Source organism: Mustela putorius, unplaced genomic scaffold (genome assembly GCF_011764305.1).
Source record: "Mustela putorius furo isolate JIRA1106 unplaced genomic scaffold, ASM1176430v1.1 tig00537248_pilon_pilon_pilon, whole genome shotgun sequence".
NCBI lineage: Eukaryota > Metazoa > Chordata > Mammalia > Carnivora > Mustelidae > Mustela > Mustela putorius.
In genome coordinates, this window is record NW_025422387.1 from 2,800,001 (window position 1) to 2,815,984 (window position 15,984).

Consider the following 15,984-nt stretch of genomic DNA (forward strand, 5'->3'; position numbering starts at 1 on the left):
GCCCCCCAACAAACAGAGGAACCATAGTGATACCGTGACGAATAAGAACCATTTCTGCTATTAAGGGGTCTTTAGTCGATTTAATGAACAGGTACTAACCGTGTTCAGTTTCATGGAGTGACTTAAATCTTCAAAGCGCTCTGAAGTTTGGTTTTGCACAAGTTACTGCTGTGAGAGGATTCACTTACTAGATGAGTCTCGAGTAAACTAGAAAAGCATGTAGCTTGCGTTTATTTAAAATAGCGTTCCTACTTCTGTTTTGTCTGAAAGGACAACACTCTTGCCAAGTTACAAATATGGCCCTCACAGAGGTATATTCTAACAGCTTCACAAAAGTGCCTTTTGATAAGGGATTAGCCACGTCGGTGTGTAGGGCTCATTTCTGCCGGAAGAGGGAGCGCCTAGGACAGGTTTTGGTTTAGACATGAGGCCTGCAGCGCCCCCAAGCGGTTATGGTTGACCAACTTAGGCTTTCACCTTCCCGGCCTATAGGCTTTTTACGGTGCCACTCGCTCTGGCCTCAATGCCTTTTACTTTCTCCTTTTCTTTCCAATCCTGCAGTTGCTTCCTGTTGGAATTACTCCACAATGTCTAATGTAGCTATTATTCAATGTAGACCCTCCATTACTGTATCTCAGCAGATAGAGTATACAGATACAGATCGTTAGTCCCCTCAAAATGCTGCCTTCCCCGCTGCCCTTACCGGCTGGCTACTTACTTTTCTCCATATGGTCCCTTCCGTTTTCCACCTTTCTCCACTCAAGCTGCTCCCTCTTTCTAAAATACCGCCACTCCCACCTTAAATCAAATTCTACCCAACATCAAGACCCAATTCAAAGGTCACACTAACTAAAGTTCCTTGACTGTCCTGACTGAATACTATCTGCATTCCCGAAATCTCCTAGGTCTTCCTAATTAAAAAAAAAAAAATTATTTATTTATTTGACAGAGAGACAGCGAGAGAGGGAAAACAAGCAGGGGGAGTGAGAGAGGGAGAAACAGGCTACCTGCTGAGCAAGGAGCCTGATGTCGGACTCGATCCCAGGACTCTGGGATCATGACCTGAGCTGAAGGCAGATATTTAATGACTGAGCCACCCAGCCATCATCCTAATTTTTAAAAAAGATTTTATTTGCCAGAGAGAGCAAGCAAGCAAGCACAAGCAGGGGGAGCGGCAGGCAGGGGAGAAGCAGGCTCCCCGCTGAGCAAGGAGTCCAATGTGGGACTCCATCCCAAGACCCTGGGATCATGACCTGGGCCAAAGGTGTACACTTAACTGACTGAGCCACCCAGGCACCTCTACAGTTTTTTTTGTTGTTGTTGTTGTTGTTTTTTAATATTTTATTTATTTATTTGACAGACAGATCACAAGTATGCAGAGAGGCAGACAGAGAGAGGAGGAAGCAGGCTCCCTGCCGAGCAGAAAGCCCGATGCGGGGGCTAGATCCCAGGGCCCTGGGATCATGACCTGAGCCGAAGGCAGAGGCCCCAACCCACTGAGTCACCCAGGCGCCCCACCTCTACAGTTTTAAAAACAATATGTGACTACCAGTTACTATCAGGGATCCTATATTTAGCAAATATAGGTATCCACTTAATTAAAATTTATTGACCCCTCTACTGTATCAGAATGTTTCTAGTAATAGAAAACCACTGGCCTAAATCATAGGGAAATACTAAATATTATTTATTTAGTTAGTTTCACTTTTTTTTTTTTTAAGATTTTATTTATTTATTTGACAGACAGAGATCACAAGTAGGCAGAGAGGCAGGCAGAGAGAGAGGAGGAAGCAGGCTCTCTGCTCAGCAGGGAGCCCGATGCAGGACTGGATCCCAGGACCCTGAGATCATGACCTGAGTTGAAGGCAGCAGCTTAACCCACTGAGCCACCCAGACGCCCTAGTTTCACATTTTTATTTAAACTCTGGTTAGTTAACATATAGGCCAATATTGATTTCAGGAGTAGAATTCAGTGATTCATCACTTACAACACCGGGTGCTCATCATAACAAGTGGTCTCAACGCCCATCCCCCACCTAGCCCACCCTCCTCCCTCCATCAACCCTGTTCCCGTTGTTAAGAGTCTCTTGTGGTTTGCCTCCCTCTCTCCCTCTCTTTGTTTCCTTCCCATATGTTCATCCGTTTTGTCTCTTTTTAAAAATTTTAAAAATTTTTATTTTTTTAAAGATTTTATTTATTTATTTGAGAGAGAGTGAGAGAGAGCATGAGAGGGGAGAAGGTCAAAGGGAGAAGCAGACTCCCCACGGAGCAGATGCAGGACTTCGGGATCATGACCTGAGCTGAAGGCAGTCGCTCAACCAACTGAGCCACCCAGGTGCCCCATCTGTTTGTTTCCTAAGTTCCACCCATGAGTCAGATCATATGATATTGTCATTCTCTGACTAACTTATTTCACTTAGCATAATACACTCTAGTTCCATCCATGCTGTTGCTAATGGCAAGATTTCATTCTTTTTGATGGCTGCATAGTATTCCATTGTACGTACATATCACATCTTTTTGTAAAAAATTTTATTTATTAGAGTGTGAGTGAGGGGAGGAGCAGAGGAAGAAGGACAAGCAAATTCTGTTGCTGAGCACAGAGCTCGACCCAGGGCTCCATCTCCTGCCCCCGAGTCCATGATCTGAGCTGAAACCAAGAGTTGGATGCCTCACTCACTGGGCCACCCAGGTGGCCCAATACCACATCTTTATCCATTCATCAGTCAATGGACGTTTGGGCTCTTTTCATATACGTTTTCTTTATAACAAGATACTCAGAGCTAGGGTTCTGGCCTCTTCCGTGTGGTCTTTTTTGGGGGCGTCATCAGCAAGATGGCTGAGCAGTTCCACACATCACATACAGATCTGACAATGTCCAGAGGAAGAAAGAGTGGCATCTCATTCCTGTGACTCTCGTTAGGAGCAAAGAAACACACACACACACCTCTCCTGGAAGTCTCCACAGCCGACTTGCTTTCATTGTCCAGAACAGGGCTACATGCTCATTCATTTTATTGCTGCTGAAACTGCTGAATCTATTTTTTAATTTTTTGGTTGTTCTTACTGCTTTTCTTCCTCTTACCCTTAGAATATAGGTGTCTTTTTTTTTTTTTTTAAAGATTTGATTTATTGGGGCGCCTGGGTGGCTCAGTGGGTTAAAGCCTCTGCCTTCGGCTCCGGTCATGATCCCAGGGTCCTGGGATCGAGCCGTACATCGGGCTCTCTGCTCAGCAGGGAGCCTGCTTCCTCCTCTCTCTCTCTGCCTGCCTCTCTGCCTACTTGTGATCTCGGTCTGTCAAATAAATAAATAAATAAAACTTTAAAAAAAATAAATAAAGATTTTATTTATTTATTTTTGAGAGAGAGAGAGATCACAAGTAGACAGAGAGGCAGGGAGAGGGAGAAGCAGACTCCTACTCAGCGGGGAGTCGATGCAGGGCTTGATTCCAAGACCCTAGGATCATGACCCGAGCCGAAGGCAGACGCTTAACTAACTGAACTATCCAGGCTCCCTCTTTTTTTTTTTTTTTTTTAAGATTTTATTTATTTGTCAGAGAGAGAGAGAGGGGTCACAAGCAGGGGAAGCAGCAGAGGGAGAGAGAGAAGCAGACTTCCCACTGAGCAGGGAGCCTGAGCCTGTTTAATACTTGGTTGTGGCGTCCAAAGTAAAAATGTCTAGAGCCTTCAAAGAGCTTAAGAGGCCCTGTTTTGTTTTTCTTTTATTAAAAAAATATTCGAGAGGTGCCTGGGTGGTTCAGTCGATTAAGCGTCTATCTTCTGCTCGGGTCATGATCCCAAGGTTCTGGGATCCAGTTCACATTGGGCTCCCTGCTCAGCGGGGAGCCTGCTTCTCTCTCTCCTTCTGCTCCTCCCCACTGCTCTGCTCTCTCTCCCCACCCCACACTCAAATAAGTAAATAAATAATCTTAATTTAAAAAAATAAAAAAATTTTGAAAACAGATTAGACTTTTTTCCACCAAGCCTTCCCTGCCACAAGAGAATCCTGGAAGTTTCGGGATAAATCATTTACGACATGTACATGGGAAGTCTAGGCTGAAGTGAAGAAAAGTAATTACTGGATGAACAGATCACTGCGGGGCCTACTGTCTCCCTAGGACACTGACAGAGTTATAGGGATGAAATGCAGTCTTTCATGGGCTCTTCATTAGTACTTCCCCGAAATAAGACAGCTCTAGAAGTGCTTGAATGACCCCTACTGGGCCTCCTAATTTGCCTGAAAAGAAAACTGAATCAAGAACCAGGTTCTGGGGGCGCCTGGGTGGCTCAACTCAGCCGGTTAAGCCGCGGCCTTCAGCTCAGGTCATGGTTCCAGGGTCCTGGGACCAAGCCTCATGCTCCCCCTGCTTGTACACGCTCTCTCTCTCTCTGTGACAAATAAATAAAATCTTAAGCACACACACACACACACACACACACAAAGTAAAGAAAATTTTAAAAATGAAAATAATAAAGAATACAATATAAATAGTAATACCAGACAGCAGTGAGCTGCTAGCATCCAGCCCACCTCCAAGGCAGGGAGGAGGAGGTTTCTGTCTTCGTGCGGACAGGTCAGAACTTGGGGAGCCTTCGCTTCCCTATGTAAGCCATCCCGCCCCTCCACGGGCTCCCGCAGAAGCACGTAACTCTTTACTGTGCGGAAGAGAAGCTTGGGGGACCCTAACCAGAGCCAAGATCGCCGAAACCACGTTGGTCTGCCCGCGAGACCCAGACTCAGCAACAGCGCGAGAAGTGTTTTGGGCCACAGGAAACAGAAAGAACAAACTGAGGAGGATTAAATAAAGCGGTGCTGATTTTGTCACCCAGCAAGAAGTCTGGATGTGCGTAGAGAGGGCCTGACCGGGGGTTCTGGGAGCTCCCCGGGCCACAGCTCCGGACACCACATCTGTACTCAGAGCAGGAAGGGGGAGGAGTGGGCTCAGCCACAGCCACATTTTTTTCTTTTTTTTAAAGATTTATTTATTTATTTATTTGGGGGTGGGGAGAGAATGAGCGGGAGGGACGGGCAGAGGGAGAAGCAGGCTCCCTGCTGGGCAGGGAGACCGATGTGGGACTGGATCCCAGAACCCTGGGATCATGATCTGAGCCTAAGTCAGAGGCTTTACCCACTGAGCCCCCCAGGCGCCCCCCATATGCGCATCCTTTACGAAGAAAATAAATGTTTTCACGGACCCATCCTCAGGTCTCAGTGATCAGAACAGGCCAGGCTGGTCGTAGAGCACAGGTTCTCGAACCCAGTACTACAGACCTTAGGCCTTGGTCGTTCTCTGGTGTGGCGGCCGCCTGGACCCCTCTAGGGGGTTCAGCAGCCTCCCTGGCTTCTACTTACCAGATGCCAGCAGCCAAGAATATCACCAGGCATTTCCAAAGTGCACCACCCCTCCTCCACTCTTGAGAACCACTGGATTTGACCAAATCATGAGACCTCAGGCCAGCTCTGTTGCCACCTTAAAAAAAACAAAAATCACAATGAGCAAAGGATGATGGTTGTAGACATAGGGGTAGGAGATAAACACAGTGATGATGAAACCTGACTCTTATTCTTTATATCATCTTTTTTTTTTTTTTAAAGATTTTATTTATTTGACAGAGTTCACAAGTAAGCAGAGAGAGAGGAAGAAGCAGGCTCTAGCAGAGAGCCTGATGTGGGACTCAATTCCAGGACCCTGAGATCATGACCTGAGCCAAAGGCAGAGATTAACCCACTGAGCCTCCCAGGCCTGAGATCATGACCTGAGCCGAAGGCAGAGGCTTAACCCGCTGAGCCACCCAGGCGTCCCAATTCTTTATATCATCTTGATAAAGGTCAGTGTTACACAGGTGGAGACCGGTGGTTCTTAAAATGTGTGCAAGAGGACACCACCAGACTGGTTGAAAGTGCACTCCCTCGGCCCTAGCCTAGAGGCTCTGAATCAGTGGGGCTGGGAACCTGCACTTTCAGTCAAACCTGTGAAGATTCTGGATTTTTTGAAGATTTTATTTATTTGATAGAGAGAGACATAGCGAGAGAGGGAACACAAGCAGGGGGAGTGGGAGAGGGAGAAGGAGGCTCCCTGCTGAGCAGGGATCCTGATGTGGGTCTCGATTCCAGGACCCTGGAATCAGGACCTGAGCCAAAGATAGACATTTAATGACTAAGCCACCCAGGTGCCCTGAAAATACTTAAAAAAAAAAAAAAAAGCCAAACAGATTTTATTTTTAAAAATAATCTCTACCCCCCCAGCGTGGGGCTTGAACCTACAACCCAGAGATTAAGAGTCGCACCACCGACTGAGCCAGCCAGGCACCTCAGAAGTACTTTTTTGGGATCAGTACATACAGATCCCCCTTTCCTGTTTCCAGTTGCAAAATATTCCTATCTGTAGGTTTGCCCTAATATCACAGCCACTAGTCACACATGGCTATTTACATCTAAATTAGTGTAAATTTGAGCGCTCCATAGAAAGATCTGTCGGTACTAACATTCTGGGCAACATAGACAGAGACAGGGTCCAGCATCACAGAAAGTTGTGCGGGATGGCCCATCATTTCGTTAGGCAATCCCCTACCGTTGGGCATTCACGTGGCTCCCAATATATTTTTTTCCCAATATTTAACTTCTATGTAATCAGTGTGACAAAGGCTATTCTCACATGGAGACCTTTGTCCACATGGGCGGGTGTATCTGAAAGACAAACTTCTCAAGGGAAATTGCTGGGTCAAAGGGCGCATGTGTTCTGAATTTAGACAGGCTTTGCCAGATCCCCCTCCAAAGACCTATCCGGGGGCGCCTGAGTGGCTCAGTCCTTAGGCGTCTACCTTTGGCTTGGGTCTGGGGTCTAGCCCCGCGTGGGGCTCCCTGCTCCGTGGGAAGCCTGCTTCTCCCTCTCCCACTCCCCCTGCTCGGGTTCCCTCTCTCGCTGTGTCTCTCTCTGTCAAATAAATAAATAAAATCTTATTAAAAAAACCAAGAGCTTATACAAATTTACACTTCCGCCAACAGTAGCCAACCATGCCTGGTTCCCCACATCCAAACCAGCCCTGGGCTTCTCCAACTTTGGTCCTGGCTGGTTGAATCAATGGATCTTAGAGCTGTTTTCACGTAAGCATGACTTGAAGTTTCCCCCCACATCAGAAGGACCTCGCTCAGTGTTCCACGGGAACAAATCCACTTTCAGTGCGGAAAACAGTACTTGAAGCCCTTTGGGTATCAGTTGGGGACTTTGCCCTTCAGGAGGGCGTGGGGTGTTTATACTGATTGCCTCACGGTGTCGTTAGGTGTTGAACTGTGGGCTAGTTATCAGCTCTAGTGCATCGGGGGCAGGGAGAGGCAAAGTGAGATCCGGGATGCCCAAAGCTGTGACAGACTGTGAGGGTGTATGGCTGTCACTTTTTAAGAAATGTGATGTTTCTCATTGAAGGCTTAGTTATCAGGCACCTGAGCCAGTCAAGGTCTGTCACCTGGTCCTTGTCCTTAGAGACTGGCTGAGAGACTGGTTCTTGGAACCCAAGATTTACACAACCGCAGTTACACAGGACCTTTGACTTAGCTAAACTGTGTGACATTTTATTTTATTTTATTTTTTAAAGATTTTTTTAAAAATTTATTTGACAGACAGAGATCAGAAGTAGGCAGAGAGGCAGGCAGAGTGAGGAGGAAGCAGGCTCCCCGCTGAGCAGAGAGCCCAATGTGGGACTCGATCCCAGGACCCTGGGATCATGACCTGAGCTGAAGGCAGAGGCCCAACCCACTGAGCCACCCAGGAGCCCCTTTTTAAAGATTTTATTTGTTTATTTGACAAAGATAGACACAGTAAGAGAGGGAACACAAGCGGGGGGAGTTAGAGAGGGAGAAGCAGGCTTCCTGCTGAGCAGGGATCCCAAAGCGGGGCTCGATCCCAGGACCCCGGAATCATGACCTGAGCAGAAGGCAGATGCTTAACAACTGAGCCACCCAGGCACCTCTCACGGTGTGACATTTTAAAAATAATTATGTACCCTCGTGTTTATACTAGCAGTATTCCAGCAGCCGAAAGGTGGAAACAACCCACATGTCTGTCAGGGGACGAGCGGATAAACAAAGCTCCATCTGTCCCTACGGTGGCATGGTTACAGCCACGAAGGGGAAAAGAGACCGTGACTCCCGCTACAGCATGCGTGACCGTGGGGGACGGGACGCCCGGTGAAATACGCGGGGTCCAAAGGACAGTGACTGTATGATTTCACTGAAATGAGGTCCCCAGAGGAGTCAAGTCCATAGAGACAGAAAGTAGAAGGGGGGATACTGGGGACTGGGGAGGAGGAACGGGGGTTCAGTGTTTCGGGGGACAGAGTCTCAGTTCGGGAAGATGAGACAAGTTCTGGAGACGGATGGTGGTGGTGGTCCCTCTTCCTGCCGTGAACTGTACCCTTCCAAATGGCTCAAGTGATCAACAAAAAAAAAAAGAAAGAAAAAAAAGAAAGAAAGAAAAGAAAAGAAAAAGAAGAGAAAAGAAACGAAAAGAAAAGTGTATGTCCACAAAGGCAAGACGTGGACCAGAGGCCAGGAAACAGATGGAGGAACAGAACAGTCATAGAGACTTTCATTTGGGAAGTTTTTTGTTTTTTTTTTTTTAAAGATTATTTATTTATTTATTTATTTAACAGACAGAGATCACAAGTAGGCAAAGAGGCAGGCAGAGAGAGAGGAAGCAGGCTCCCTGCTGAGCAGAGAGCCTGATATGGGGCTCGATCCCAGGACCCTGAGATCATGACCTGAGCGGAAGGCAGCGGCTTTAACCCACTGAGCCACCCAGGCGCCCCTGGGAAGATTTTTAAATGTTGTCTAAAAGAGGAACCACCTCAGGTGGTGATCTCAGGGTCCTGGGTTAGGGTTGGGGTCAGGGTTAGGGTCAGCGGGAGCCTGCTTCCTCCTCTCTCTGCCTGCCTCTCTGCCTACTTGTGATCTCTGTCTGTCAAATAAATAAATAAAATCTAAAAAAATAAATAAATAAAAATAAAAGAGGAATCTCCTGCCTTCGGTGCACAGCGTGCAAGGGCGAGCCGGTGCATCAGGTGTTTGAAAAAGGCCAGGTGTACCCTGCCCAGCGGGGCGTCCATGACCAAGGACTGTCCCCAGACACTCCCAACTGCTCCAGCAGCCACAAGGGGGCGCCACGAGCGGCCGGACACCCCGAAAGGGTGTGGGCGCGGGCCGGCTCTGTCTCTCTCCCTTCCCTCTCCGCTTCCCGCCCTCCCCACGTGCACGGACCCCCCGCCCCCCGTTGTTAGTGTCCCTCACCACAGTGGCGTCCTTCCCTTCTTCAAACCGTGGTGGCATTCACGTAACATACCATGCCCCGTTTGCAGCGTTTCCGAGCGCACCACGCCGCGGCGTCCCGTGCAGGCGCCACGTTGCGCAACTGTCCCCTCTCCCTCGCTCCAGAACATGTCATCAGTCCAAAAGGAAACTTCGGACCAGCTCAGCGGTCGCCCCTACGGCCCCTCCCCCCGCTCCGGGCAGCGCCTCTCTGTGCTTTCTGTCGCTGCAGACGTACCTGTTGCAGACGTTTCTCGAACGCGGAGTCACGCGCGCTGTGGCCTTCTGTGCCTGGCTGCCCCTCCCCCGCACCCCGTCTTCAAGGTCCGTGCACAGCACAGCGGTGTGTGTGCTCCCCTCCTTCCTCTGTGCCTCCATCCTGCTCCCTCGTGGGGATGGACCCCATTCTGTGTATGCGTGCCTCTGTTGACGGACACTTGAGTTGTTTCTCCAAAGGTTTAAAGCGGGGAATTTTTAAAAAAGATTTTATGTATTTATTTGAGAGAGAGATTGAGTGCATGTGCATGAGCGTTGGGGTCCCGGGGAGAGGGAGAAGCAGACTCCCGCCCGAGCAGAGAGCCCGATGCAGGGCTTGATCCCAAGACCCCAGGATCATGACCCGGGCCAAAGGCAGATGCTTCACTGACTGAGCCACCCAGATGCCCCGAAGATCTTATTTTTACGTACTCTTACACCCTCTGTGGGGCTTGAACTTACAAGGTCAAGAGTCACATACTCCAACGACTGAGCCAGCCAGGTGCCCCAATGCTGCATTTCTTAAAAACCAGCAGAGACATAAGGGCCATGACGTGGTGCACGGTCCCAAGTATATGAAATGTCCAGAATCGGTCAGTCTAGAGAAACAGGAAAGGGAGAGCTGGTTGACAGGGGCCGGGGGAGGAGGTGGAATGGGCAGTAATGTTAATGGGGCCGGGGTTTCATTTTGGGGTGATGAAAATGCTTTGGAACCCGACTGAGATCTAGGCCACCTGGCATCGCGGTTGGACCAAATACCACAGCAGTGTTTTCCAGGAGAAGGTCAGTGTTCTTTCATCTCAGTCAAAAAAAAAAAAAAAAAAAAAAGAAGCCAGTCCCCCAAAAGCCAGATACTGTATGATTGCAGTCAAATTCACTGAAACAGAAAGTAGGATCCTGGTTGCCAGGGGCTGTGGAGGGAGGAAGCTGGGGGATGCTGTTTACCGGGACAGAGTTTTGCTTTTGCAAGATGCAGAAGTTCTGAGGCAAGATGGTAAATTTTATGTTGGTTTTTTTTTTTTTGAACCCCTATTAAAAAATTTCTTTAAGTCTCTTCAAAAACGAGGCAAAAAGAAGCACGTCATGCTATTAAGATTTGCTCTAGCTGGACGCTGGGCATATGGCGTTCATGATATTATTCTCTGGACTTTTAGGATATGCCACAATCAGGAAAAAAAAAAAATCTGAGAAGACTTCCTTGGGATACATGGGTGAAAAACTGATCAAGAATTTTTTTTTTTAGCTTTTGTGCATACTTTTAGAATTTAAAAGCCACAGTCAGGCTTTAATTATGGTTTACATTTTATTTCTAATTAATATTTAATTATCTTTTAAGTTATATTTCTAAAGACCTTTTTTTCCCAAAGATTTTATTTATTTATTTGACAGACAGAGATCACAAGCAGGCAGAGAGGCAGGCAGAGAGAGAGGGGGAAGCAGGCTCCCTGCTGAGCAGAAAGCCTGATGTGAGGCTCAATCCCAGGACCCCCGGAACATGATCCAAGAGGAAGGCAGATGTTTAAACGACTGAACCACCCAGGTACCCCTCCCCATCTTGACCATTTGTTTTTTAAAGATTTTATTCATTTATTTGACAGGCAGAGATCATAAGTGGCAGAGAGGCAGGCAGAGAGAGACGACCTGACTGACGACCCCACTGAGCAGAGAGCCCCATGTAGGGCTCGATGCGGGGTTCGATACCAGGCTCGATCCTAGGATCCTCAGATCCTGTCCTGAGCCGAAGGCAGAGGCTTAACCCACTGAACCACCCAGGCGCCCCCCATCTTAACCATTTTTTAAGAGTGTAGTTCAGGGGGCATTTGGGTGGCTCAGTAGGTTAAAGCCTCTGCCTTTGGGTCAGGTCATGATCTCAGGGTCCTGGGATCCAGTCCCAGATCAAACTCTCTGCTCAGTGGGGAGCCTGCTTCCTCCTCTCTCTCTGCCTGCCTTTCTGCCTACTTGTGATCTCTGCCTGTCAAATAAATGAATAAAACCTTAAAAAAAAAGTGTAGTTCAGTGGTGTGAAATATCTACACATTGCTGTGCTCAGATCTCTAGAACTTTTTCATCTTGCAAAACTAAACCTCATCAAACACTAACTGTCCGTTCCCTGAGCCACTCCCCGCCCCCCGGACCCTGGCGACCACCATCTGACTGTCTATGAATCTGACCACTCTAGGTCCCTCACGTAACTGGAATCTGTGTTTGACTTTTGTATCTGACAAGCTTATTTCACTTTAGCGTGTTCATAAGTCTCATCCATGTCGTAGCATGTGACGAACTTCGTTCCTAATTTTTTTTTTTTTTAAAGATTTTATTTATTTACCTGACAGAGAGAGATCACAAGTAGGCAGAGAGAGAGAGAGGAGGAAGCAGGCTCCCCGCTGAGCAGAGAGCCCGATGCGGGACTCGATCCCAGGACCCTGGGATCATGACCCGAGCCGAAGGCAGTGGCTCAACCCACTGAGCCACCCAGGCGCCCTTCGTTCCTAATTTTTAAGGCTGAATAATATCCCGTTGTAGGGATAGACCACATTTTGTTGTGCGTTCATCCATCAGTGGACATTTCGGTTGCTTCCACCGCTTGGCCATTGTGAATAACGCTGCCATGAATATGAGTGCGAATATCTCTTTGAGATCCTGCTTTGAATTCTTCCGGGTGTATACTCGGAAGTGGGGTTGCTGGATCATATGGTATTTCCATTTCTAATTTTTTGAGGAGCCACCATATTGTTTTCCATCTTGGCGGTGCCATTTTACATTCCCACCAACGGGGCACAAAGGTTCCAATGTCCCCACATCCTTGCCCATACCTGTGATTGTCTGTTTTTTGGGTAGTAGCCATCCTAATGGGTGTGAGGGGGTATGTCACCGATTTGCATTTCGCTGATAATTAGTGATGTTGAGACTCTTTTCAGATGTTTGTTGGCCATTTGCATATCATTTTTGGAGCAATTTCTATCCAAGCCCTTGGTTCATTTTTTAATTGGGTTATTTATTTATTTTTATTCTTTATGTAAATTCAATTAACATATTAAGTATTACTGGTTTCAGAGGTAAAAGTCCGTGATTCATCAGTCTTCTATAACACCCAGCGCTCATTACATCATGTGGCCTCTTTAATGCCCATTAGTCAGTTACCTCATACTCTCACCTCCCTTCCCTCCAGCAGCCCTGAGTTTGTTTCCTTTTTTCTGCCTCAGTTTGTTTCCTATGATTAAGAGCCTCCTAATCTTTGTCTCTCTTTCTGATTTTATCTTCTTTTATTTTTTTCCTCTTTTCCCCTATGATCCTGTTTTGTTCCTGAAATTCCATATATGAGATCATATGAAAATTGTCTTTCTCTGTCTGATTGACTTATTTCATTTAGCATAATACCCTCTACTTCCATCCACAACATTGAAAATGGCAAGATTTCTTTTTTTATGGCTGCATAATATTCTATGGTATACATATCTATACCACATCTTCTTTATCCACTCATCTGTCAATGAACATCTAGGTTCTTTCCATAGTTTGGCTATTGTGGATGTTGCTGCTATAAACATTTGGGTCCATGTGCCCCTTGGGATCACTACATTTGTATTTTTAGGGTAAATACCCAGTAGTGTGATTGCTGGGTCGTAGGGTATAATTGCTATATTATCAACTTTTTGAGGAACCTCCATACTGTTTTCCAGAGTGGCTGTACCAGCTTGCATTCCACCAACAGTGTAAGAGGATCCCCTTTCTCCACATCCTGACTTGTTAATTTTAGCCATTCTGACTGGTGTGAGGTGGTATCTCACTGCGGTTTTGATTTGTATTTCTCTGATGCCAAGTGATGTGGAGCACTTTTTCATGTGTCCGTTGGCCATCTGGATGTCTTCTTTGCAGAAATTTCTGTTCATGTCCTCTGCCCATTTCTTGATTGGATTATTTGTTCTTTGGGTGTTGGGTTTGATAAGTTCTTTGCAGATTTTAGATACTAGCCCTTTATCTGATATGTCATTTGCAAATATCTTCTCCCATTCTGTCAGTTGTCTTTTGGTTTTGTGGACCATTTCCTTTGTTGTGCAAAAGCCTTTTATCTTGATGAAGTCCCAATAGTTCCTTTTTATAATTGGGTTATTTGATTTTGTTGTTGTTGAGGTGTAGGAGTTTTTAAAATATATTCTAGGTATTAATCCCTTATCAGATATCTGACTTAACAAATATTTCCTTCCATGCTGTAGGTTGGTTGCCTTTTCACTCTGTTGACTGTGTCCTTTGATACATACTAGGCTTGCTTCACTTTTTATGGAGAATTGTCCAAGAATTCACAGATAAGGCTTTAAACCACACAAGTGTAAAAGGGTTTGGCAGAAAGTATGTCTTGTTCTGCACCATCCCTCCCCCAAACCCCAACTTCTATCACCAGGGTCTGATGTGGCTTTCCAGATTTTCTCTGAGGCTTTGAGATGCACAGTTTCCATAGAAATGTGCAGAGTTTGTCTTTATACAAAATGAACCACAAAGCAAATCTTGGCTGTGACAGGGCCCTGGGAACCTCGTGGTCCCCAGTTGTGATCTGAGCGGGTGATTTGGAGGGATCTTCCAGCTCTCTCACTTTCTGGGGAACCTCCCTCTCCTGCTTTCTTCATAAGGTTTATGGAGTTTGTGTCTTGATTTCTTTTCTTTCTTTCTTTCTTTTTTTTTCTTTTTTAAAGATTTTATTTATTGGGAGGCCTGGGTCGCTCAGTTGTTAAGTGTCTGCCTTCAGCTCAGGTCATGATCCAGGGTCCTGGGGTCGAGCCCACATCGGGCTCCCTACTCGGCAGGAAGCTTGCTTCTCCCTCTCCCTCTGCCCCTCCTTGTGTGGGCCTTGATCCCAGGACCCTGGGATCACGACCTGAGCTGAAGGTAGAGGCTTAACCCACTGAGCCACCCAGGCGCCTCCTAAATAAATAAAGTCTTTTGAAAAAAAGATTTTATTTATTTATTTGAGAGAGAGAGCATGAGTGAGGTGGGGGGAGGCAGAGGGAGAAGGAGAAGCAGACACCCCGCTGAGAGGGTAACTGAAGCAGGGGGGGCCCCCCCAAACTCCCCCTGCAACCAGGCAAGATGATGACCTGAGCCAAAGTCAGATATTCAAGGGACTGAGCCACCCAGGGGGCCCTTGGAAGGTGTTTTCTTAAAGAAGAAAGTGTTGGCTCCCAACAGTATCTGAGTTCGGGTCTTCTGCGGGAAGATGAGTTCCTGTTTTGTTTTACTTAAACAAGAACTGTGTTCCTGTCATCAGCTCCCTGTGGGGCAAAGCTCTGATTTCAGTTCTTTATTTTTCAGACATTCCAAGGGACGTGAAATGTGGAAACAAGATGAAAACAAAACTGGTGGGATCGCGGTCCGGGGGGGGGGCAGGCGGTGTGTAAGGGAGGAGTGCGGGTCACCCCCCCCCCATTACCACGTGCCCGCCTTTCCCTGTTAGCTTGGGAGACCTGGCGTTTCACGGGGCATCTGGCCACCCAGCTAGAGAGGGTGTTTCACAACAGACACGATTCTCCCTCAGCTCTGGAGGCCAAAAGTGGAAAACCAAGGTGTGGGCAGGACGGTGCTCCTCCGGAAGCCTGTAGCGAAGGAACCCTCCGTGCCTTTCCAGCTCCCAGCTCCCGTCTCCCTCTTCATGCGGCCTCTCTTCTGTATTGTACTGTATTTTTATTATAATTTTTATTTATAAATTATTTATCATTATAGTATTATATTATTTATTTATTATTATATTATAATTTTTATATTTTATTAACATATAATTAACATATAATGTATTATTAGCCCCAGGGGTACACACTAGCCGCCAGGTTTACACACTTCACAGCACTCACGGTGGCACATACCTTCCCCAAGGTCCGCAACCCACCACCCTCTCCCTAACCACCCCCCCAGCAACCCTCAGTTTGTTTTGTGAGATTGAGAGTCTCTTATGGTTTACGTCTTGTATTTTTTAGAAAGATTTTATTTATTTGACAGAGAGACAGCGAGAGAGGAACACAAGCAGGGGGAGTGGCAGGGGGAGAAGCAGGCTCCCCGCTGAATGGGTAGCCCCATGCAGGACTCGATCCCAGGACCCTGAGATCATGACCTGAGCCAAAGGCAGACTCCTAACAACTCAGCCACCCAGGAGCCCCCATGTCCTCGCTTCTTACGAGGACACTTGTCAGTGGATTTAGGCCCCCCCTGCCCTCATGCAGTACGACCTCACCTGAGCATGATCACATTGATGAAGGCCCGATTCCCAAGTAATGTCGCCCTCACGGGTCCCGAGCGTAGGGCCTGAACATATCTTTTCAAAGGGGGACACGATTCTGAAACCACTCCCGATGGAGAGAAGTGAAAGAATTCAAGAACTATCCGGACAAGAGAACAGATTCGAGGAGGGGGAGGGGGAGTGGACGTGGACGGAGGAGGGAAAG